Source organism: Triturus cristatus, chromosome 6 (assembly GCF_964204655.1).
Source record: "Triturus cristatus chromosome 6, aTriCri1.1, whole genome shotgun sequence".
NCBI lineage: Eukaryota > Metazoa > Chordata > Amphibia > Caudata > Salamandridae > Triturus > Triturus cristatus.
In genome coordinates, this window is record NC_140589.1 from 998,995,515 (window position 1) to 999,020,295 (window position 24,781).

The window sequence follows — 24,781 nt, forward strand, 5'->3', positions numbered from 1 at the left end:
GGAAAAAGAGTTGAGAAATAGAAGGGATAGTAAAGATAATTGGTCCCTCGGCAGAGCCGCCGTGCATTAATACTATCAAAAAAAGCGGGGGGGGACCTGAGAGCCAGTTAATGGTCCAGTGTCCATGCTCTCACGATTACATGTAACAAAACTGAAAGGACACTGTTCCAACAATAGGGTGCAGATAGACACCCATATGCTTAAAGATAAAAAGGGAGAAGATTCTAGGTTAACTGGACCCACCAAATGAGGGGAAGAACGTGTCTTGCCTCTTGTTGCCCTCACACACCCCAAGGGGTGTCATGCTTCATCATCGGGCAGTTGCTCCTCGTTGGGCCGGCGCTGCAATCCCCAACGGGTCCCCCGAAGGGTCACTTTGGCGGAGATCTTTTGAGACATGCCGGATGGTGCATGTGGGTATGTGGGGTGTGGGTCCAAAATACGGGTAACAAAGTGCGTGCATCGTGGTTTAAAATTGACCAAGGGTGGCCTGACAAAATTATAGTGTATAGCAGCACCCTTGTCAGAATAAAAGCTCATAAATCGAGTATCATCCCAAGGGGCACATTTGTGCCGCGGTATCATAGACATGGTCAACATGTTTCACGCCTCTGTTGCCATAAACGGTCGTTGGCGCTTCTTCAGGACCAGGATTGAAGAGTGTAGTGAAGTGCACGTGAAGGAATGTTAAAAGATAAATACCCATTATACATGTCAGGGCGGGTCATTGTACTGCTCCTGATCACAACCTAGAACAGAAAGGAAAAGAAAGAAAGTACATCGGATGTGCATTAGCATTGCTTAATGCAGCATAGTGTGCCACAGCTGTGTGCGCCACATACCAATGCCCCAAAAAAAGAAAAGAAAACAGCACGAGACCACAGAGGGGTAAGGTATCCCCTAATTAAACACAGGACATGTAAGAAAGGCTCAGGGCCGTAATATGGTGAGCCAGCATTATCAAGGGGCCCACACTGTGGGGAGGAAGAGTACTAACCCACCCCATAATGAAACTAGGGTACCCTTAGCCCCACCAAATCCCCAGAAGAGTCAATAACCTCCATCAGAGAAACCTACACCTTTCTAGAGGAAGTTCTTACCTCCCAAATAAACTGCACTCGCTCCAAAGACTGTGGGCGGTAGACGCCCGCACCATGCCGGGCTAGCAAAAACAGACATTACAAAAGTATGTATATCGATAATAAATATACATCCAAAGGTACGAGCATTAGGCTCAAAGTTGAAAATTAGGTCGCACATCCTCATCGTTCAATGTCTTACTCACAAAATATCACACATGCCAGCGCCCATGCACCTATCGTTTGCCGCCGCCAAGTCAAATGAGCAGCAGTGGCCGCGCGACGGAAGATTTTTAAAGAAAAAACAAAGCGCATAGGTGCTGTGGGCGTGCTCTAGTTCCGGGGTGTTCCTCTGTCCCATATGGGGACGGCGCATGCGTACAAACTGGCCCCAATGCGCATGCGTGGCCGGGGAATGCTAATCCCCAGCGCATCGACATCCCGAGTGGAGACTAATTAACAAGGCAGTCTGAGGGAATACGTTGAGCCACAAACCAGTGTACAGGTAACTGCGTACACCGGAGAAGTGTGTGCTTCTATGTGAGCTGGAAATTACAAGGAACGATAAGGGAGCCCTCCAGGGACAGTCTCATTTCAGCGACTTATGTCAAACATTAAAGTACCTTTTATTACTGGTGACTTATTAGACAGGGTGTTGTACCCAAACCTCACACGTGTAAAAATACCAGATCCATGTAAGCTTGTCGTTATAGTAGGAGGTAGGTAAAAGAAGTGGAGGGAAAGGGGGGGAAAAAGGGGGGGGACAAAAAAGGGGGGGACGGCCACCAATATTCATACACCCTTAGTAAGTTTCTATAGTGTATCCCTGAGAACCTCCCATCCTGGTGATACCAAGGACTCATGTGGAAAAAGAGTTGAGAAATAGAAGGGATAGTAAAGATAATTGGTCCCTCGGCAGAGCCGCCGTGCATTAATACTATAAAAAAAAGGGGGGGGGGACCTGAGAGCCAGTTAATGGTCCAGTGTCCGTGCTCCCACGATTACATGTAACAAAACTGAAAGGACACTGTTCCAACAATAGGGTGCAGATAGACACCCATATGCTTAAAGATAAAAAGGGAGAAGATTCTAGGTTAACTGGACCCACCAAATGAGGGGAAGAACGTGTCTTGCCTCTTGTTGCCCTCACACACCCCAAGGGTTGTCATGCTTCATCATCGGGCAGTTGCTCCTCGTTGGGCCGGCGCTGCAATCCCCAACGGGTCCCCCGAAGGGTCACTTTGGCGGAGATCTTTTGAGACATGCCGGATGGTGCATGTGGGCATGTGGGGTGTGGGTCCAAAATACGGGTAACAAAGTGCGTGCATCGTGGTTTAAAATTGACCAAGGGTGGCCTGACAAAATTATAGTGTATAGCAGCACCCTTGTCAGAATAAAAGCTCATAAATCGAGTATCATCCCAAGGGGCACATTTGTGCCGCGGTATCATAGACATGGTCAACATGTTTCACGCCTCTGTTGCCATAAACGGTCATTGGCGCTTCTTCAGGACCAGGATTGAAGAGTGTAGTGAAGTGCACGTGAAGGAATGTTAAAAGATAAATACCCATTATACATGTCAGGGCGGGTCATTGTACTGCTCCTGATCACAACCTAGAACAGAAAGGAAAAGAAAGAAAGTACATCGGATGTGCATTAGCATTGCTTAATGCAGCATAGTGTGCCACAACTGTGTGCGCCACATACCAATGCCCCAAAAAAAGAAAAGAAAACAGCACGAGACCACAGAGGGGTAAGGTATCCCCTAATTAAACACAGGACATGTAAGAAAGGCTCAGGGCCGTAATATGGTGAGCCAGCATTATCAAGGGGCCCACACTGTGGGGAGGAAGAGTACTAACCCACCCCATAATGAAACTAGGGTACCCTTAGCCCCACCAAATCCCCAGAAGAGTCAATAACCTCCATCAGAGAAACCTACACCTTTCTAGAGGAAGTTCTTACCTCCCAAATAAACTGCACTCGCTCCAAAGACTGTGGGCGGTAGACGCTAGCAAAAACAGACATTACAAAAGTATGTATATCGATAATAAATATACATCCAAAGGTACGAGCATTAGGCTCAAAGTTGAAAATTAGGTCGCACATCTTCATCGTTCAATGTCTTACTCACAAAATATCACACATGCCAGCGCCCATGCACCTATCGTTTGCCGCCGCCAAGTCAAATGAGCAGCAGTGGCCGCGCGACGGAAGATTTTTAAAGAAAAAGCAAAGCGCATAGGTGCCGTGGGCGTGCTCTAGTTCCGGGGTGTTCCTCTGTCCCATATGGGGACGGCGCATGCGTACAAACTGGCCCCAATGCGCATGCGTGGCCGGGGAATGCTAATCCCCAGCGCATCGACATCCCGAGTGGAGACTAATTAACAAGGCAGTCTGAGGGAATACGTTGAGCCACAAACCAGTGTACAGGTAACTGCGTACACCGGAGAAGTGTGTGCTTCTATGTGAGCTGGAAATTACAAGGAACGATAAGGGAGCCCTCCAGGGACAGTCTCATTTCAGCGACTTATGTCAAACATTAAAGTACCTTTTATTACTGGTGACTTATTAGACAGGGTGTTGTACCCAAACCTCACACGTGTAAAAATACCAGATCCATGTAAGCCTGTCGTTATAGTAGGAGGTAGGTAAAAGAAGTGGAGGGAAAGGGGGGGGAAAAGGGGGGGGGGGACAAAAAAGGGGGGGACGGCCACCAATATTCATACGCCCTTAGTAAGTTTCTATAGTGTATCCCTGAGAACCTCCCATCCTGGTGATACCAAGGACTCGTGTGGAAAAAGAGACATGACACCCCTTGGGGTGTGTGAGGGCAACAAGAGGCAAGACACGTTCTTCCCCTCATTTGGTGGGTCCAGTTAACCTAGAATCTTCTCCCTTTTTATCTTTAAACTGCTATTGTGTTACATACTGAAAACACATATCACTATCCCTGAATATCAGATGTACACACATTTAGTATTTGACCAAAGAAGGCATGAAAGAGCTGAGACTGGATCATAAAATCAAAGCTGGTCTGAACAGGGGCCTCCAAAATACATTTGGCCCAGGGCCCCCATAATCCTTAAAATGTCCCTGAAAGTTTCTTTTAAAATTACACAGGCAGGCGGCCAAAATGCCAGCCAGCCATGTGGTGTTTAAACAGCCTGCAAACTGCTTGTCTTGACACTAAATATGGTTATAAATAAAGAAGTATGTATTTATTTGTAATGTGATTGTTCTGTCTTTGTTCCCTTTTATTATCAGTCATGGATCATTGAAGTAGCTGTAGAAAACAATTAAAAGTTCTTTCTATTTATATTTGCTGTTCAAAGTATGCACAGACAAGTGCTGTAAATACAGCTTTAGGTGACTGCTTATTTTGATACCATCTGTGGCATCAAAATAATGAGCTGGCAACCCTCATCATAAGACTGGAAGTTTGTTGAGGGATCAGTACATTATTTCTTTCCTCCACCCTTATCCCTGGTTACTGCCATAATAGCAATAGTTTAACACATTTGAAACCCTACGCTGCCTTCAATAACATGCTGAGTTACTTCAAATGTCTGGGATTGCACCTTGCATTCAGACAACTCGCTCCTCATTCTCGCCCTTCACTTTCACCCTCACCCTGCACTCACACTAATCCGATATACTCACACCATTCACCCACTTCACTCACAGTGATCACTCTGCACTCACAGCTACCACAATGCACTCACACTGATCACCATGCACTCACACCATTCACCCGCTCACTCTGCACTCACACTGATCACCATGCACTCACACCATTCACCCACTTACCCTCCACTAACAGTGATCACTCTGCACTCACAATGCACTTGCGCTATTCACCCTGTACCTCATTCTGCAGTCACACGAGCACACTACTCATCCTGCACTCATGGGACACTTCACACACCTGTCCCCCTCACTGCTCAATCTGCAATCTCACTCAAATAAGCCCATCCCTAACCATACATTCATTCATCCCACTCTGCATTAAATGCGTACCCAAATTCATATGGTCACCTCACTCACCCCTGTACACAAGTATGGGCATGTGGTGCCCTATCAAGGTTTTCGTCCTAAATTACAAAAGGAGACATCTAAATGCACTGCAATCCAGCTTTCCAGGGGCCCCTTGATAGAGACAGTTCTGTTTTCGCGCTGATGGCCTGGAATAATTCCTAAACAGATTCTTGCAAATACCGTTTTGTGTAATTTCTTTTTAACGTGATTGATGTGAGGAAGTCTATTACTATTTGCAGAGAAATGTGTTTGTTTCATGCAACAACCATAAAAAAGTTATCCATAAAAAAGTTAGATCCAAGCGGGTCCTCACATATGAGAAATTGGAGGATATCACAGATAGTATTCACTGTAAAATTAGTGGGATGCTGCTTTGTTACAACAGTGAAAACACATCACTATCTCTGGATATTAGATGTAAACGCTTTTAGAATTTCGACTACAGTGCCTGCGCACCGTTAGTAGCCTGGCTAAATAGAGTATGGCAGTGCTGAAAGTAAATCATTTAAACTCAAAGCTGGACTGAACAGGGCCCCCCAAAATAGTTTTGGCCCAGGGCACCCAAAATCCCTAACATGTCCATGCCATCACAAAGTCTGTCAGACAACATTACTCTGAAGTAAAATAGAAAACATTAACTTATTATTAGTTTATTTTTTGTCCTAAACCCCCACTGCTTCAGGTAAGCAACTTATCGTACCACTAAGGAATTCTCAATTAGGTGTTCGTTCAGCGCCCTCTCTGTGGACTTTCAACTGTCTTCGGATCCATAACTGGTTGGTGGGCAATTATCCCATCATAATGCTGCCTAAAACGTTTGTTAATGATTTCTAGAGATTTGTTTCTCGTGTACCAGCTCTGACTAGGGAGTGCTCGAAAAATCTGACAACACTGTCTCCCTTACAGCCCCTGTCTTGGCTGAAAATGTCTGCAGAATATTCAGCTTTGGGAGAAACTGCTATCAAAACTCTCTTGCCTTTCAGCCTATCCTATTTATGTGAGATTGGGTTCTCAGCACTTGCGGTATTAAAGACTAAGTACCATTCAAGACTGGACATGGAGCACAACCTGAGGATGGTGGTAGCAAAAATCCATCCACAGATTGACCGTCTCTGAAAAACAGGCACACTTCTCACATTTATGTTGGTGGTGTTATTATCAATCTATTTCATGTTGAAAACAAAACATACTAGTAAAAACAATTTGCACACATTTTATCTTGAAAAGTGTTGTTTTCAGCTGTGTAATAAGCCTCTGTCATTTCACCACACCCGCTCACAAACCTGCCGTTTACTAAACACTCTTATTGCATTGAACATTATTTGCTGGATTTGCCCGGAATATGCGCGTGACGGTAGATTCCAGAAATTTCTGTCAGTTGGTGGGGAGGCCCAACATCTAAGAAAATTCAGCTGGGGGGGCTCAACCTACAAAAGTTTGAAGACCTCTGCCTTAGAGGAACTTGGCAGCATTTCCAGCAACCCCAGATGATTTGCTTTGCTCTCTAATACTACTGCTCTCTAATGATGACGGGCTCAACCCAGACGTGTCTAGAGATATACGGCAATGTCTGCACCAACTTTGGTGAAAAACTCCAGCTAATTTTGAAGTAAGTATGAACTGTGTACTGCATTTACCAGGATGCAAAGGTGCAAACTGTGCTGGGACTGTGAGGCACTGTGCTCCCAACACCCATTCTGTTTAAAAGGCTCCCTTGAGCCAGCAAGCTGACAATCTTTGGAGATGCACCTGTGTGCCTATGAGTAGTACTTTGAATTGAGAGGAACGTGGCAGCATTTCCAGCTATCCCAGATGAGTTTTCTTTGCTCTCTAATACTGCTGCTCTCTACTGATGATGGGCTCATCCCAGAAACACCTGTCTAGAGATAAACAGAAATGTCTGTACCAACTTTGGTGAAAAACTCCAGCTAATTTTGAAGTACTTTTGAACTGTGTACTGCATTTACCAGGATGCAAAGGGACAAACTGTGCTGGGACTGAAAGGCAGTGTGCTCCCAACCCCCATTCTGTTTAAAAGGCTCCATTCAGCCAGCAAGCTGACGAGATTTGGAGATGCACCTGTGTGCCTGTGAGGGTTACTGTGACCTGAGAGGAACTTGGAAGCCTTTCCAGCAACCCCAGATGATTTTTCTTTGCTCTCTAATACTGCTGCTCTCTACTGATGACGGGTTCAACCCAGAAACACGTGTCTAGAGATATACAGCAATATCTGCACCAACTTTGGTGAAAAACTCCAGCTAATTTTGAAGTAAGTTTGAACTATGTACCACATTTACCAGGACGCAAAGGGGCGAACTGTGCTATGACTGTGAGGCAGTGTGCTCCCTACCCCCATTCTGTTTAAAATTCTTCCTTGAGCCAGCAAGCTGATGAGCTTTAGAGAGGCACCTTTGTGCCTGTGAATGGTACTCTGACCTGAGAGGAACGTGGCAGCATTTCCAGCAACACCAGATAATTTTTCTATGCATTCTAATACTGCTGCTCTCTACTGATGACGGCTAAACCCAGAAACACGTGTCTAGAGATATACAGCAATGTCTGCACCAACTTTGGTGAAAAACTCCAGCTAATTTTGAAGTAAGTTTGAACTGTGTACTGCATTTAGAAGGATGCAAAGGTGTGAGCTGTGCTGGTACTGTGCGGCAGTGTGCGCCCAACCCACATTCTGTTTAAAAGGCTCCCTTGAGCCAGCAAGCTGACAAGCTTTGGAGATGCACCTGTGTGCCTGTGAGTGGTACTGTGACCTGAGAGGAACGTGGCAGCATTTCCAGCTACCCCAGATGATTTTTCTTTGCTCTCTAATACTGCTGCTCTCTACTGATGATGGGCTCATCCCAGAAACACGTGTCTAGAGATAAACAGCAATGTCTGCACCAACTTTGGTGAAAAACTCCAGCTAATTTTGAAGTAAGTTTGAACTGTTTACCGTATTTACCAGAATGCAAAGGGACGAACTGTGCTGGGACTGTGAGGCAGTGTGCTCCCAACCCCCATTCTGTTTAAAAGGCTCCCTTAAGCCAGCAAGCTAACGAGCTTTGAAGATGCACCTGCGTGCCTGTGAGTGGTAATGTGACTTGAGAGGAACTTGGCAGCATTTCCAGCAAACCCAGATGATTTTTCTTTGCTCTCTAATACTACTGCTCTCTAGTGGTGACAGGCTCAACCCAGAAACATGTGTATAAAGATATACAGCAATGTCTGCACCAACTTTGGTGAGAAACTCCAGCTAATTTTTAAGTACTTTTGAACTGTGTACTGCATTTACCACGATGCAAAGGGACAAACTGTGCTGGGACTGAAAGGCAGTGTGCTCCCAACCCCCATTCTGTTTAAAAGGCTCCATTCAGCCAGCAAGCTGACGAGACTTGGAGATGCACCTGTGTGCCTGTGAGGGTTACTGTGACCTGAGAGGAACTTGGAAGCCTTTCCAGCAACCCCAGATGATTTTTCTTTGCTCTCTAATACTGCTGCTCTCTACTGATGACGGGTTCAACCCAGAAACACGTGTCTAGAGATATACAGCAATGTCTGCACCAACTTTGGTGAAAAACTCCAGCTAATTTTGAAGTAAGTTTGAACTGTGTACCGCATTTACCAGGACGCAAAGGGGCGAACTGTGCTATGACTGTGAGGCAGTGTGCTCCCTACCCCCATTCTGTTTAAAATTCTTCCTTGAGCCAGCAAGCTGATGAGCTTTGGAGAGGCACCTTTGTGCCTGTGAATGGTACTCTGACCTGAGAGGAACGTGGCAGCATTTCCAGCAACACCAGATAATTTTTCTATGCATTCTAATACTGCTGCTCTCTACTAATGACGGCTAAACCCAGAAACAAGTGTCTAGAGATATACAGCAATGTCTGCACCAACTTTGGTGAAAAACTCCAGCTAATTTTGAAGTAAGTTTGAACTGTGTACTGCATTTAGCAGGATGCAAAGGTGTCAGCTGTGCTGGGACTGTGCGGCAGTGTGCGCCCAACCCACATTCTGTTTAAAAGGCTCCCTTGAGCCAGCAAGCTGTCAATCTTTGGAGATGCACCTGTGTGCCTGTGAGTGGTACTGCGACCTGAGTGGAACTTGGCAGCATTTCCAGCAACCCCAGATGATTTTTCTTTGCTCTCTAATACTGCTTCTCTCTACTGATGACGGGCTCAACCCAGAAACATTTGTATAGGGATATACAGCAATGTCTGCACCAACTTTGGTGAAAAACTCCAGCTAATTTTGAAGTAAGTTTGAACTGTGTACTGCATTTACCAGGATGCAAAGAGGCGAACTATGCTGGGACTGTGAGGCAGTGTGCTCCTAACTGATGGAGCAAGGACTTGTATAAAAGAGACTTGCTCGGAAGCAATCCTCTCAAATAACTTGTAATACTTTAATAATTATGTTCGTAAATACTAATAACGCACCAGAAAATCTGCACACAGAATCTAGGGGAAGCTTGCCTATGTGTATTACTAACAAGTAACCCGTGTGTCTCAAAAATAGCCGCTAAATGAGGGATTCTGCATTGCGCATGTCTACTGCATCTACGCAGCATGACATACTATCGCTCGGAGGGAAATCTTTGCAGCTGCGCAGTTGCCCTTAAAATGGCCGCTTGGAACTCACATGATAATGCGCATGCCTTGCTGAAACTAAACTATGTAAGTTTACTAAAATGCTAATGCGTAAGATTTATATACGTAAATAGGAATACAGTAGAGAAAAGTGGTATACAGTGAAATCATTTATTTTTGATTTTAATACACTCTTTCTTTGACTTCTCTATTAGTTCATATTTGGGCCTCCGTGCGGGACTGAAGCTTGCGCATAATGTGACCATTTCACATGTGCAGTTGAAATTACCCAGGAGCTGTGGTGCACAGCCTTGAACAGCATCCACAAGAAAAATAGTAACATGCCCTGAGAACAAGCATGATGTCCTGAGAATGGAAAGAATTTGAATACAACTGTATACATTGTATTGATTAACTTGTGAATACAGGTGGAAAATAAAGCATGGGAAAGTAAATTAAGGAGAGGGAACATAGAACAATGAGCTTTAAGAAAAGTATTAAACTTAGCATGGTGTGATGATGATCTCCCCTTTCCTTGTCCAATCAGAGTTAGGAGTTTTGTAAATTCGAAACATTCAGGAGTGGTACATGCCATTAGAAAGGTATAATAGAGTTAGTTTAGCTAGATTAGTTACCACAGAGAGACGGAGAATGCTGAGAGACTAAGATGCTGTCCGAAATTTGAGAAAATACTGAAGAAGGTCCAAATTCAGACTTAGAACTTTGAGCCAATTAATTAGAAAACATCGCGGAATAATCGAGGAGGCTCTTAATTTGAGAACATCGTGAAAGAATCGAGGAGGCACATAGTAGAGAACATCGCGGAAGAATCGAGGAGGAAGATAGCGTCAGAAAGGGGTGCAGCGCAGGGGTCGTATCTAGAAGAGGTCATCTAGCCTGTCCTGAAACCTGTCCTGAGCCTGTAAGGAGAGCCAGGAGATTTCTGCAGGAGCATCAGGAACCTGGAGAATATGCCTCAGTCTTCCCCAACGGCCTTCCGACTCTATCAGACTCTAGAGTATCGGATGACACGCCAGGGGAAAACAGGGAAACAAAACAAGGAAAGGTGGGGTTAAACTCCTGTAGCGTGGCTGGCGTCTGTTCAGGAATAGGTGAGGCAATACCCAGCTGTAAAACAAAGGCTGCGTTATCTTCTGTCTTCTCAGAACGACCCACCTGAATAACTAGACCCTTGACAACACCTACCACTGTGTGGTTACATCTAATCGTATAGAGGGAAGGCGTCAGTGGTTCAAATGTAGCATCCTATACAATAGAGAACACAGGGTTAGAGGGGAGTTGCTACCATATACTAAAGCATAAACTATACATGTGTGCAGCTCACCCCACTCGTTCTGCTGGAACACTACCGGTACACAGGATTGTACTTCACCTTGTGTCCACTACGAATAATAGTGGAGTTGTTCTACTGAGACGTATGGTACAATCTGCCAAAAGATCAAAGCAACACTGAGTCCCCCCCTTATGTTTACCATAAACCAATGTATAGAAAAAGGCAGCGCATTGCGCTGTTACCGTGATTCTGTTGTGAGGAGAACCAGCACTGTGATCCACGCAAGTATCCCAAGGGAACAACAGGACACTCTCTTCATGGGATAGGCGAGGGAAAACCCACGCAAAGATGTAAAGCCACCAGTCAGACTACAAGGCTGAACACACACACAGGCAATGCACGGCCCGGCGGAGAGAACAGAGCCAGCCGCGGGGCGGAGCACCAAAATAGGGTAAGAGGGAGATAAGAGTGTAAGGAGTAAATGAAACACTCTAGGGACCGTAACTCGGCTTCAGCTACTCCCTAGGATTTGGGGAGTTGATTGGCAAAGCCCGGCCCGGCAGTGAAGAAAGATCAGCGTGCTCGACCCGGCGGCGAGGTAAGCATCAACCGCGGGGCGAAACACCAGGGGGCAGAGAGATACGAGGAGGACAGGAACGTTGATGAAAACCTCTCTCTATACACCAGGGAGAGAGAGGCAATGTCCGACCCGGCAGCGAAGGAGGAGATGGCTGCGGGGCGGAACACCGCGTCCGGAGGAATCAGCGGTAACTACACGGCAAGTATTCGACCCACAAGGGACCAAAAGCGGAAACAGTAAACGCAACAACGGATGTCAGGCACCAAGGACTAGGACAGAAGTGGAGCTCGAAGCAAGAACGCTAAGCGCGTTCGAATGCGTCGAGGTTCCTTAAATACTGGAACATCTTGGGGTTTGGACCGCGGGGCATGACAGAGCCTTGGTCGTCTGAATCTGTCCCAAGGGACCCTTCCCAATTCCTTGGCCAAGGGGTTGGTTTCCACACCATACTAGGTAAATGTAATTCTGTGTAGTATGTAAATGTACTTCTCTCACTTTTCCTCCCTACACAGGTTCTGTCACCATAAGAATTCTGTGTAACGATTATTCTGATTGAATTCTTTTCTCTTCGTCTCCTTGTCAAAGACGGTGTTCTAACTGTTCTAAGGTTCTTGACTCATATGAATTTACTAGATAATCATTTTAAACTCTCCTGAGTCTGTGGTTATTTAAATAGAGGTTTATTATATTCAATTTTTCACCTATTTAGTTAACAAAAAGGTCCATTGACCAGAGGAAAATACATTGGATCAAGAGGTTTGGTAAAATATAATTAGATACAATTCATTTTACAGGTATTAGCACAATAAATTGACCGCAGTGGTATTTACTAGCCTATATGAATGAGTGTGTGTTTATGGGCCCAAGTGAGCATATTGTAATGAGTATCTGAGGTTGGTAATCCGCTGGATCAGTTTTTCTGGTAGCAGAGCTATGGTTTAATTTATTAGCTAGTTAGGTGAAAAAGTTGAATCCGAATGATTGGTTATGTATTAACTTATCAGTTTGCAATTATTTTATGTTTTCTGGAAATTCCCGGGAATTTTGAATAGCAGGGTGGTGAATGGAAACCACACTGCAGTGAGGTTGCTCGTTTGCAAACAAAAGCATGGAAGGTCTATGCAAGGCTGATTGTGTTGAATTAGGGACTATTTTGTATAAATGTGAGAGTGATTGATAGCTAAGAAGTTCGCTGGTGAAACTTTGGTCCTATATCACCTAGAAAGGGTAGTACTCAAGGAATAGCAGGTTCATCAGTTCTCGAGTGAAGAGTAAGCGGAAGGGTTTTGCTCCTAGTGGGTGAAGAGTAAGCAGAATAGTTTTACTCGCAGTAAATGTGAATCAACTTTCTGGTTTAAGTAAAGCAAACAGAGTAGCAAATGTTTCTATGTTGTCAATTAATTAATTTCTAATGAAAAATTGAAAGAAAAATAAGTTTCGTGTTACCTTACAAAGGAGGGGTCAGTTGAGGGTGTTGCACTGACGTCACAAAGCACCGCACTGGGATTGGTGGGAACAGCAGTCGTGTGACTGATGCGAAATTGTAAAGGCGGGGTTAGTAGTAAGGAGCGATGCTGACGTTACAGAAAAGCCACGCTAGTATTGGCTAAGGGCATATTGTAAAGTAGAATCTGATTGGTTGAAAGAGTACAAGCCGCACTAGTATTGGTTAGACATTAGAGTAAAAGCGAAGATTTGATTTGGCTAGCAAGATAGACACTAAAATAATAATTGAAAGTGGGATTTGTATGTGGAGACACGATCCAACATTAATAGGGAATCGGCCTGACAGAAGGTATTTAGGTTTTGCCAGAGAACAATGTATTAAAAGATCGATACCAAAAATGTACGGAGAAAAGATAGAAGATGACGTTGATGCAGAAAATTAAAAATTATTTTAAAAAAGATTAGCCTGTTACGACTAGAGAGGGAATTCTTATTCCTCCCCCGAAAATGCCTACATCATACATGATGATGGAGAGAGGCTATCATACTTGTGTATGGTTGGAGAATTTGATAGAATATACAAAAGAAGATGGAGTGCTAGCTTTTCCAGAATATAGTACATTTAATTGGATAATTCTGCATAACCTAAGATTGAAAATGAATGAGTTAGAGCCCTGACCAAGATGATCCCAATATGAAGCTTTCGAAGAATAGGAAACTGAAGCATTTGAGCATGATAGATCCAGAAGTAGCAGGAACCTCAGTGGATAATATCCCAGGCAAAAGCGTGAAACTTGAGATAGTCAGATGAAACAATGGAGACAAGCAATGGTAGCTGAAGGGTTATATCCTGTACTAATGACTGAGGAACATTCAGGAGGCAAATGCACAGAGAAAACCAAACATTTAACGATGACAGGTAGTGGAGAATTGGAAGATGATTTTTTGGAGGACATTTTCATGAAAAACCCTCCGCCTTACCAAGAGGATCCGAGCAAAACTACTCCTAGTGCTCCGGTCTTGGGAACACCATTAGTTCCTCAAATTATGCATGACACAACAAACGGAAGGGTACTGCAGGCAAAGGAAAGAGAGGCAATAAACTAGATTAGGGAGGAATTGCTACAGAAAATAACCCAATTGAGTACTCACCCTGATGCCCTAACCATACCCGTGACTATAGGTCCAGTGGTTCCATTTTATGGTGATAAGACAATTGTTCACAAACCCCCAGTCATGTCAACAGTTACAATTGAACCCAGAAAAGAGAACTTAATTATTGATGATCAAGGTAGTGAATGTGAGTCACTAATATCATTGATGGATTTACCTATAAGAGGTCAGATAAGTGAAACCCCGAGAAGAGTTATACCTAGTTGTTTGAAGGAAGTACAAATGGAAACAGCCACAGGAGTTAAGAAGGCCACAATGGTATCCCCAGAAGAAATAGAAAGATGGGCACAGGGAATAGACAAGCCAAAACAACCAATGAAAATCTTAGATATCTACAAATTGAAAGTGGAACTGGAAGAAATGATAGCTGGTACTGTGGGGTTAGACAGGTTGAACACTTACAGTGAAGAAGAGTTATTGTTTATCCGCAGAAGTATTAACCAAAATACAAAATTATTGCATGAGAAATTGACAGACTTAGGGGCATATCATCAAGGCAAGGCGATAATTATCGCTCAGCGCTCTTCGCACGAGGATAATTATCGCATTAGAGATGCAAAGCTGGGCGTTCAGAAAACAGGTGCTAAGGCAAGGATTCACGCGAAAGCGTGACCTTGCTGATATAGCGATAAAATTATCGCCGCTTTTTGGGTCGAAAACGGCTGCAAAAGCGGCAATAATTTTTTATCACCGCCTTGTAGATATGCCCATTAGTTTCTGAAATGGGAGCTGAAATAGGCAAATCCTAAATATTACAGAAACCATATAGAGCAGAATTCAGTGATAAAGACCTAGAAAATATGAATGTGTCTGGAAGAAATGTACAGGTTAAAGAGTTGATGAACATTTTACAAAAATGGGGTGTCTTAGACAAATTGAAAGCTAGATGGATGCTAAAATGGGAAGAAGCACATACCAATCGAACCACTTCTGAATTTGTGATGAAAGTAAAAGGAAAGGTAGAAAGATTATGTCCTATGAGGGAGGTACCAGGAGGAGGATATGTACCTGTACCATGGACTAGACAGGATATTGTATCCTTTACAAATGATTCCCCGAAGCTAAGAGAAAAAACAGTTGAGTGGTATCGGCAAGTAGAAAGATTTGTGGAAGTTTTGAAAGTGCTGTTAAAAGATTTGGATGTGTTGTTTGATATTGTGGTGCCTACTGATTTATGGACAGAATGTAAAATTACTGTTGCTTGGCCTAGTGATGAATATCCGAGAGACGAGAAAACAGGAGCTCCTTCAGAAGAGGTACTGAAGAAATATCACCAGGTGATGACTTTCTTGAAAGGGAAAATTCCCCCAAAAGAAACAGATTGGGTAAAAATAGACAGAACAACCCAGGACAGAAATGGTCTGTACATACCTATTATGAATGCTTACTGCAGGTATTTAATCAGTATAGCGGATTTGAGAACATTGGAGGTAAAGACATGAGACACTTTGGTGCCGATTCCGATCCTGGAAAAACCGGGTACGAACCGCCGGTCGGAGCGTTTTCTCCGTCCGACTCGTACCCGGGAAAAAAACAATACAAACATGCAAGTACGATTCGCACGGAAACACCATTTCCGTACGAATCGTAAAAGACACTGACTGACGAAAATATACAGCGTAGCGCTGGGGGTCCGTGCCGTACATAAGGGGGTGGGGGTACGCTCCGTACATTCGGGGGTGGGGGTACGCTCTGTACATTCGGGGGTGGAGGTACGCTCCGTACATTCGGGGGTGGGGTGGGGGTACGCTCCATACATTCAGGGGTGGGGGTATGCTCTGTACATTCGGGGGTGGGGTGGGGTCCGTGCCGTACATACGGGGGTGGGGGTACGCTCCGTACATTCGGGGGTGGGGGTACGCTCCGTACATTCAGGGGTGGGGTGGGGGTCCGCGCCGTACATACGGGGGTGTGGGTACGCTCCGTACATTTGGGGGTGGGGGTACGCTCTGTACATTCGGGGGTGGGGTGGGGGTCCGCGCCGTACATACAGGGGTGGGGGTCCGCACCGGACATACACGGAGGGGGGCTGGGGGTACGGCACGTCCATCCAAGGGGGGGCTGGGGGTACGGCGCGTCCATCCAAGGGGGGGCTGGGGGTACGGTGCATCCATCCGCGGGGGGGCTGGGGGTACGGCGCGTCCATCCGCGGGGGTGCTGGCGGTACGGCGTGTCCATCCGCGGGGGGGGCTGGGGGTACGGCGCGTCCAACCGCGGGGGGGCTGGGGGTACGGCGCGTCCATCCGCGGGGGGGGCTGGGGGTATGGCGCGTCCATCCGCGGGGGGGGCTGGGGGGACGGCGCGTACATATGGGGGCTGGGGGGGACGGCGCGTACATACGGGGGGCTGGGGGGGGACGGCGCATATGCGGACACATGTCTCCATGGTTGCTATTGAGGTTCGCTCCGTGCGGTGTTTTTTCCATACGGTTGTACAATCGGACGGACGAGATGGATCGTACTTGCGCGCTCGGACTTCATTTTTCCGATTCGTACGTAAAATCGTCCGGGGATGTGTCGGACACTTTTTCCGACCCGAGGACGTGTGGGGGAATTTTCCCAATGCGATTCGTATGTATTTTTTCCCATGCGAATCGTACTTGCCAGTTTGTACGGTACTTGTACGATTCGGACGGAAAAAAATCCGAATACGATTCGTACGGAGAAAATTTTTCCAGGATCGGAATCTACAACTTTGTGTACTCATTTGTGACAGGATTTAAACCAGAAATTGGAGACATGATTCGGCAACACATGTTGTGTTGGAAAGCAAGGCCCATAGACGGCATTCTCAAATACACAAAGTATTGCGGAGATGAGATTGACAATAAACGAAAGAAATTGGAAGAAAAAGTAATGTGGGCACAAGTAAAATTAGCAGAACAACAGGAACTCCAACTAAATAGCCAGATAGGAAATCAAGGAAAAGGGCAAGGACAAAATGAAAATAGTGGGGGTAAACAGAAAGGATGAATGAGCAGAAAGGAGGCAAAGAAAAAGTTTCCTTGTCATGGGTGCGGAAAATTGGGGCATTGGAAAAACGAGTGTAAAATTATACAGAACAATAATGGCCCAAATCAAAATTTAAATCCACAGATGCAGAATTAGGGGATAATGAATCAACCACAGCAGGTTGTAAATATACAGTCAGTTGCCACCTGCCCCTATACCAAATTTTGTGAGCCAGACCAGGTACAGTGCGGAAACTGGATTTCAAGGAGGAAGAAGTAAGAAAAATTCTGTAACTTCACAATTTCTTTTACAGGACCCTTATTTCGACCAATGAAGGTGCCTGGGAGGGGAGGAAAAGGAGTCCGTACTTGGCGCATCCTTACCGGTAGATCAGTCAGGTCTATATGTTGATGGTAAAGTAGAAGGAAAAGATATTACCTTCTTATTGGACACTGGTGTTACCTGTTCTACTGTGAGAACAGCAGACATTCCAAACCTACCCCTCTCGAGAGAAGCGATCCAAGTAGTGGGCGTTTCCAATAAACAGATTAGGACCCCTATTACAGAACCCATGGAGGTACGCATTGCCAATTTTAGGGAAATGCACAAATTCGTAGTGTGTGACTCCAGTCCTGTAAATTTATTAGGAAGAGATCTACTGTGCAAAATGAACTGCACAATATTTTGCACACCGGACGGTGTTGCAATTAGAACCCCAGATGAAGACAGAGTCTACAAATTCATGTTAGCTAAACAAGGCACAGAGATAGACGACATGTATTCTATGATGACCAAAGATGACATACCAGATGAGGTCAGAACAACAGTAAATCCAGATGTGTGGGATTTTGAAGGAAAAGATGTAGGATTAATGGCAAATATAGACCCAGTAAAAGTAATCGTAAAGGAAGGTGCAGATTACCTAAATACTCAACAATACAAGATGAGTCCTGAAGTAAAAGCTGGTGTTGCAGCAGAAATTGATCGAATGATCGAACAAGGCATTCTAAAAGAAATAATGAGTACTCCCTGTAATTCACCTATAATTGGCATAAAGAAACCTAAATATTATAAAAATATAGGCTAGTTCAGGACCTGAGAAAGATTATTAAAATTGTTGTGCCTTGTTGCCCTGTAGTGCCCAACCCAGCTGTGATTCTGTACCAGATACCCTGGAAGGCAGGATGGTTTACCGTAATTGATTTATGCCATGCCTTTTTCTCCCTCCCATTACACCCAGACAGCAAATATATTTTCTCCTTTAAGTTTGAGGATCGTATTTAAGTTTGGAATCATGTTCCTCATGGGTACACTGAAAGTCCTTCAATTTTCAATCAGATACTGAAAAAGTGCCTAGAAACCTTAGTGTTACCCAGAGAGTCGGTATTAGTACAGTATATTGATGACTTACTAGTCGCATCTAAAACAAGAGATGACTATGTTGCTGATTTGATTGCCTTGTTGAACCATTTGCCTGAAGGTGGGCATAAAGTGTCGCCAGAAAAATTACAGTTTTGCCAAACCAGAGTCAAATATCTTGGACACCAAATAGAATGTGGAGTGAGGAGAGGGACATCTGAAAGAAAAGAAATAATAAAACAAATGAAAGTGCCGCAAACCCAGAGAGAAATCAGAATGTTCCTTGGAGTTGTAGGATACTGTAGGCAGTGGATTGTAGGATTTTCCTTATTGGCCAAACCCCTAATACAAATGACCAAGAAACAAGCAAAAGAGTATGGAAGCATTTGTAAAATTACGAAAATGTCTATGTGAAGCCCCAGCATTAGGAATGCCAGATTATTCAAAATAATTCATACTGTTTTGCTGTGAGAGGAATGGTTGTGCACTCTCGGTTTTGACTCAGAGACATGGCTTGATGCGACGACAGGTGGCATATTTATACACTACTTTAGACCCTGTAGCCTCAGCTTTACCTGGTTGTTAAAAAGCAGTAGCTGCCACCTGTACAAGTCTAGAAAAAAGTGAGTCAACTGTGATGGGACTTCCAGTAAAAGTGCACGTCCCACATTCAGTGGAGATTCTATTAACAAGAACTCAAACTCAATATCTCACTCCTAGTCGGATGCCAAAATACAAAAGAATCATCTTAGGTGCTGAAAATGTGACCATAGTCAGGTGTACAGTGTTGAACCCTGCCACCTTGTTACCAGAGGCCTATGGAGAAGAAGTGAGGGATGAAGTCGAATCCGACAGAGCTTTGTACTAAGCCACGTCCAGACATACAGGAAGAACCCCTGAAAAATGCAGAACATGAGTTGTTTGTAGACGGCTCGTGTATGCACCATGAGGAGGGAGGGCTGAGTGCTACTTACGCTGTATGTACATCGGCTGGAATAGTCGAAGCATCCTATTTGCCAGGAGTCAAATCTACACAAGTAGCCATAATTGGTGGCTTTGATTAAAGCATGCAAAATTGGGAAAAATTGGAAAGTAACCATTTTTACTGATAGTCAGTATGGTTATGGGGTTGTGCATGATTTTGGCCAACTTTGGATGCAGAGGGATTTCTTAACTTCTTCAGGAACCCCAATTAAAAATGGAAATTTCTTAAAGGAATTGCTTGAAGCAATACAATTGCCAAAAGAAGTGGCAGTGGTCAAGTGTGCCGCACATCAGTCAGGAAATGACTATGTGACAGCTGGTAACATAAAATGGCAGTGAACAAGAAAATCAAAACCATTGGAATCAGCTGCCAATTTATGCTACTTTCAGGATTAGAGACATGGGAAGAAGTAAAACAACTGCAGGATGAGGCAGAGATGAAAGAAAATGAAGAATAGGTAAAAACTGGGTGCCAAAAGAGGTCAGAAGATGATGTGTGGATTTGCCCAGATGGTAGGCCAGTAATGCCAGACTGCATGCTTTCATAAATGGCTAGAATGTATCACAGGGATACTCACATAGGCAGGGATGTCATGGTCAGACTCTTTAGACAGGATTGGTGTAATACCAAGTTCAGGACTGTAGAAGAGAGTCTATACCAGAGATGCTTAATTTGCCAACAAATGAATCCAGGACAAAAGATAGTGGTCTGTATGGGAACAATCAGAAAAGCGGAAGGCCCATTTATAAGACTGCAGATTAACTTTATTCAATTGCCCCCTTGCAGAGGATTGAAGTACATACTTGCAATAGTCTGTTTGTTTTCATGGTGGGTGGAGGCATACCCTACAAGAAGAAATGACAGTATAACAGTTGCCAAACTTTTGCTGAGTGAACTGATTCCTCAATTCGGTTTTCCAGTAACTTTGGAATCAGATAGAGGGTCTCATTTTAATAATGAAGTAATTCGGCTAATCTGTGAAGCGTTTAAAATTGAACAAAAACTGCTCTGTGCATACCGCCAGGAGGCTTCTGAAGTGGTAGAACAACTGAATGGCACTATAAAAGCAAGACCGGGAAAGATATGTGCATCTACGCCACTGGATTGGCCTGATGCTTTACCTCTTGTTGTGATGGGGCTCAGAATCATTCCTGATAGGAATACAGGATTGAGTCCACATGAAATACTCATGGGAGAGCAATGAGGCAGGCATGTATACCAGGACACAAACTGTTGAATATATCTGATGATTTGGTATTGGAATATTGCAAAGAACTGGCTGACCTAGTAAGTTCTATCTCTCACCAGGTTGGAGAAGACGCAGTTGCCAGGCAGCCGAATCAAGCACATGATCTGAATCCTGGGGATTGGGTGGTGGTGAAAGAACACACTCGAGAGTCGTGTCTAGCACCCAGCTGGGGAAAACCATACCAAGTTATATTGGTTACTACCACAGCAGTGAAATGTGCAGGCTTACCTAAATGGATTCATGCAAGCAATATCAAGAGAGTACCAGCACCCGGCACAGAAGGTTTTCAACATACACAAGCAGTTGAGGTTGCAGAAGGTTGTACAGCTGAAGGATCTAGAAAAACAGGACCTGAAATAGCTGATCGAGAACAACCAAGTACAAGTCAGGATGACTGGATACCAATGGTTGACATACCTGAAGTAAATGTGAAAACAAGAAGCCAAATCTGTTCAGAAAGACAGGAGAGTAGTAAGGACAAGTCAGGTATAGAAAAAACAGCTCAGGAAAGAGGTGAAACAGCCATTGGAGAACCTGAGCAGGAACAGATAAGGAGAGATCAATCTACTCAGACTGAAGTGGATGCAACAATACATGAGTCTGAGGAGGGATAGATAGGTCTAGAAGAACACGTTCAGGCTGCAGAAACCCAAAGTGCAATAAGACGTGAGCAGGACGAGTTAGGAAAAGATAAACAAAGAGGAGAAAAAAATCAAGATAACACCTGAACAGGGAAGAAGAACGCATTCAGGCAGAAAAGGATGTTACAGGAATAAGGCCTGGACAGGGTCAGACAGAGAGGAAATCTGAAGACGAAGATAACCAAGTTGTGCCACAACTTAATGAAAATAAAAGAACACTTGAAGACAGTGACAGTGCAGTACAAACAGAAAGAATTAAGAAGAGGTGACAATTGGTAGAGTGTTGTGAAGAGGCTAAAGTATCATTTCAAAACAGTTAATCAAGAACCTGACCAAGTAAACAAAATTTCTAGTCAGTCGAGAACATCTGCTGAACAGCCCAGACGACAAAGTCAAAGACTGAGAATCTTGAACAATACATTCAAGGGCCCTGAATGGACCTATGTATTTCTTGATGAATTTAAGATTCTAGATTTGGATGAAGAAATTGATGAAGAAATAATTGCATAACAGATTATTGAAGAAGTGAGACCAACCTGAAAATTTCTCAAAGGAGATAGGGCTGCTGGAAAACCGAAACGAAATTGTGTACAAAAATGTTCTAGAATATGCACATGTAGTATATTTTTAGTACTCATAGATTGGTTGGTACTGACAGTAGCCATCCCTTATTTGATGGTTACAAAAGAAAGGAATAACACAGAGATGAATGAGAAAGTAGCTAGCATTAAAGGAAATAGGGTAGCATTTGAAGCACCAGTTGAGAATAAGATAAAATGAGACAAAGTAGATCTAGAAGCACCAGATTAGTTAGACATATCCCACACCGTGACAGACAATGACACTGCTTTAGATGTATTTACAAAGTTACTAGTGCAGTACGTGGACACTATGGAAGTTAGTGATTGTTATGTGTGTATGAAATTACCAGCATCAATAGCAGAAGGTGTGACATATCATCATATTCCATTAACATATGGTATATCTTGTAGTGTTTTAGCAAGTTTTTTTTATAGAAAAAGAAAACTACAATATTATTATTCTAATGTAGATGTGATATTCCGAGATTCCTATGCGGAAGAGCATGAACCCATTTCTTAGTACTAAAGACGCACAGTTTATGGGAGAATATTTTCTAACCATGAAGACAATAGATATAGCCGAAGCACACAAGCAGAATTTAACATGTAAATTACACAAAGAAGAAAATATATTTTTGAATGTAGTTGAGAAAAGGAGACAGGACTTCCAGAGAAGGGCTTCTGAACCGAAACCAAAGATACCTCAGTGGGCTGAGAAAGATGCAATTTATAATACTGGCAAGACTCATGCTGCTATGTCCTTGGACTTTGAAAAGAAAGGGAAGATCTGCCTCCAAAGATTAAAGACTGAATATAACAATGTATTTATTGGTTCCGGTGAATGTGAACATAATTTCTTAGTTATTGGGGGATGGGGACTAAAAGGTGGAACAGATCCAGAATTTCCTGGAATTTATTACATGTCTGGCAATAAAGCTTATTTCAGATTGCCTGATCATTGGTTCGGGAGTTGCCATTTTGGAATAGTATTCCCAAAGGTGTACCGTGTGAGAAGAATCACTGGACGCAATGAAGACGCAAAGGAACTAACAACTATGAAAAGAGCTAGATTTTCTGAAAGAGTAGGTGACATTTTCAGTGCATTGATACCTTCAGTGGGAGTAATTCTGAATTCCCGAAAAATTTGTCAGCTATCTACAGTAGTAGATCGGTTATCTAATGACACTGCTGGAGGATTCTTGATGATGATCAGAAATGGTTTCGATCAGATCTATTGTTTTGCAAAATCGACTTGCTCTTGATATTTTATTGGCAAAAGAGGGCGGAGTTTGTAAAATGCTGAAGGCACAACATTGTTGCACCTACATACCTGATAAAAGTGTTGAAATTGGAAGATATATTAAAATCATTACGAAATTGGAAAAGGAATTAAAAACACTGGAAGTTGATAGTGTATGGAAGAAATTAACAAATAGTATTACTACAATAGGGAGCTGGTTTTCTATCATAGGTAAGAGCATAATAGGTCAAATAATACTGCCAATTTTAGGGATAACATTATTAGTCTTATCAATAATGACATGGTTCAAATGTTGCAAGAAAAGAAAAGGGTAGGAAGTAAATGAAAAGACTAAGAAAAGAAAGTATGAAGAGATACTACTAGAAGAATTGAAAGGAAATATATATAAAATAATGAACGGTCTACAGTACAGAGATGAAAAGAAAGGCAATGAGAAGGTTGAAGAAGAAATTGAGATGTGCTAAAGTTGGCATCTGATTTAGTGATGGAAATTTAGTGATAACATAAAATGCCATCAGAGAGGGGATTGATGGAGCAAGGACTCATATAAAAGAGACTTGCTCGGAATCAATCCTCTCAAATAACTTGTAATACCATAATAATTGTGTTCGTAAATACTAATAACGCACCAGAAAATCCGCACACAGAATCTAGGGGAAGCTTGCCTATGTGTATTACTAACAAGTAACCCGTGTGTCTCAAAAATGGCCGCTACTGCAAGATTCTGCATTGCGCATGCGTCTACTGTATTTACGCAGTATGACGCACTATCGCTTTGAGGGAAATCTTTGCAGTTGTGCAGTTGCCCTTAAAATGGAGGCTAGGAACTCACATGATAATGTGCGTGCCTTGCTGAAACTAAACCATGTAAGTTTACTAAAATGCTAATGTGTAAGATTTATATAAGTAAATGGGAATAGAGTAGAGATAAGTGGTATACAGTGAAATCATTTATTTTTGATTTTAATACACTCTTTCTTTGACCTCTCTATTAGTTCGTATTTGGGCCTCCGTGTGGGACTGAAGCTTGTGCATCATGTGACCATTTCACATGCACAGTTGAAACGACCCAGGAGCCGTGGTGCAAAGCCTTGAACGTCATCCAAAAGAAGAATAGTAACATGCCCTGAGAACAAGCATGATGTCCTGAGAACGGAAAGAATATTAATAAAAACTGTATTGATTAACGTGAATACGGGTGGGAAATAAAGCATGGGAAAGTAAATTAAGGGGCAGGAACATAGAACAATGAGCTTAAAGAAAAGTATTAAACTTAGCATGGTATGATGATCATCTCCCCTTTCCTTGTCCAATCAGAGTTAGGAGTTTCGAAAATTTAAAACATTCAGGGGTGGTACATGCCATTAGAAAGGTATAATAGAGGTAGTTTAGCTAGATTAGTTACCACAGAGAGACGGAGAATGCTGAGAGACTGAGATGCTGTTCGAAATTTTAGAAAATACTGAAGAAGATCCAAATCCAGACTTAGAACTTTGAGCCAATTAATTAGAGAACATCGCAGAATGATCTAGGAGGCTCCTAATTTTAGAACATCGCAGAAGAA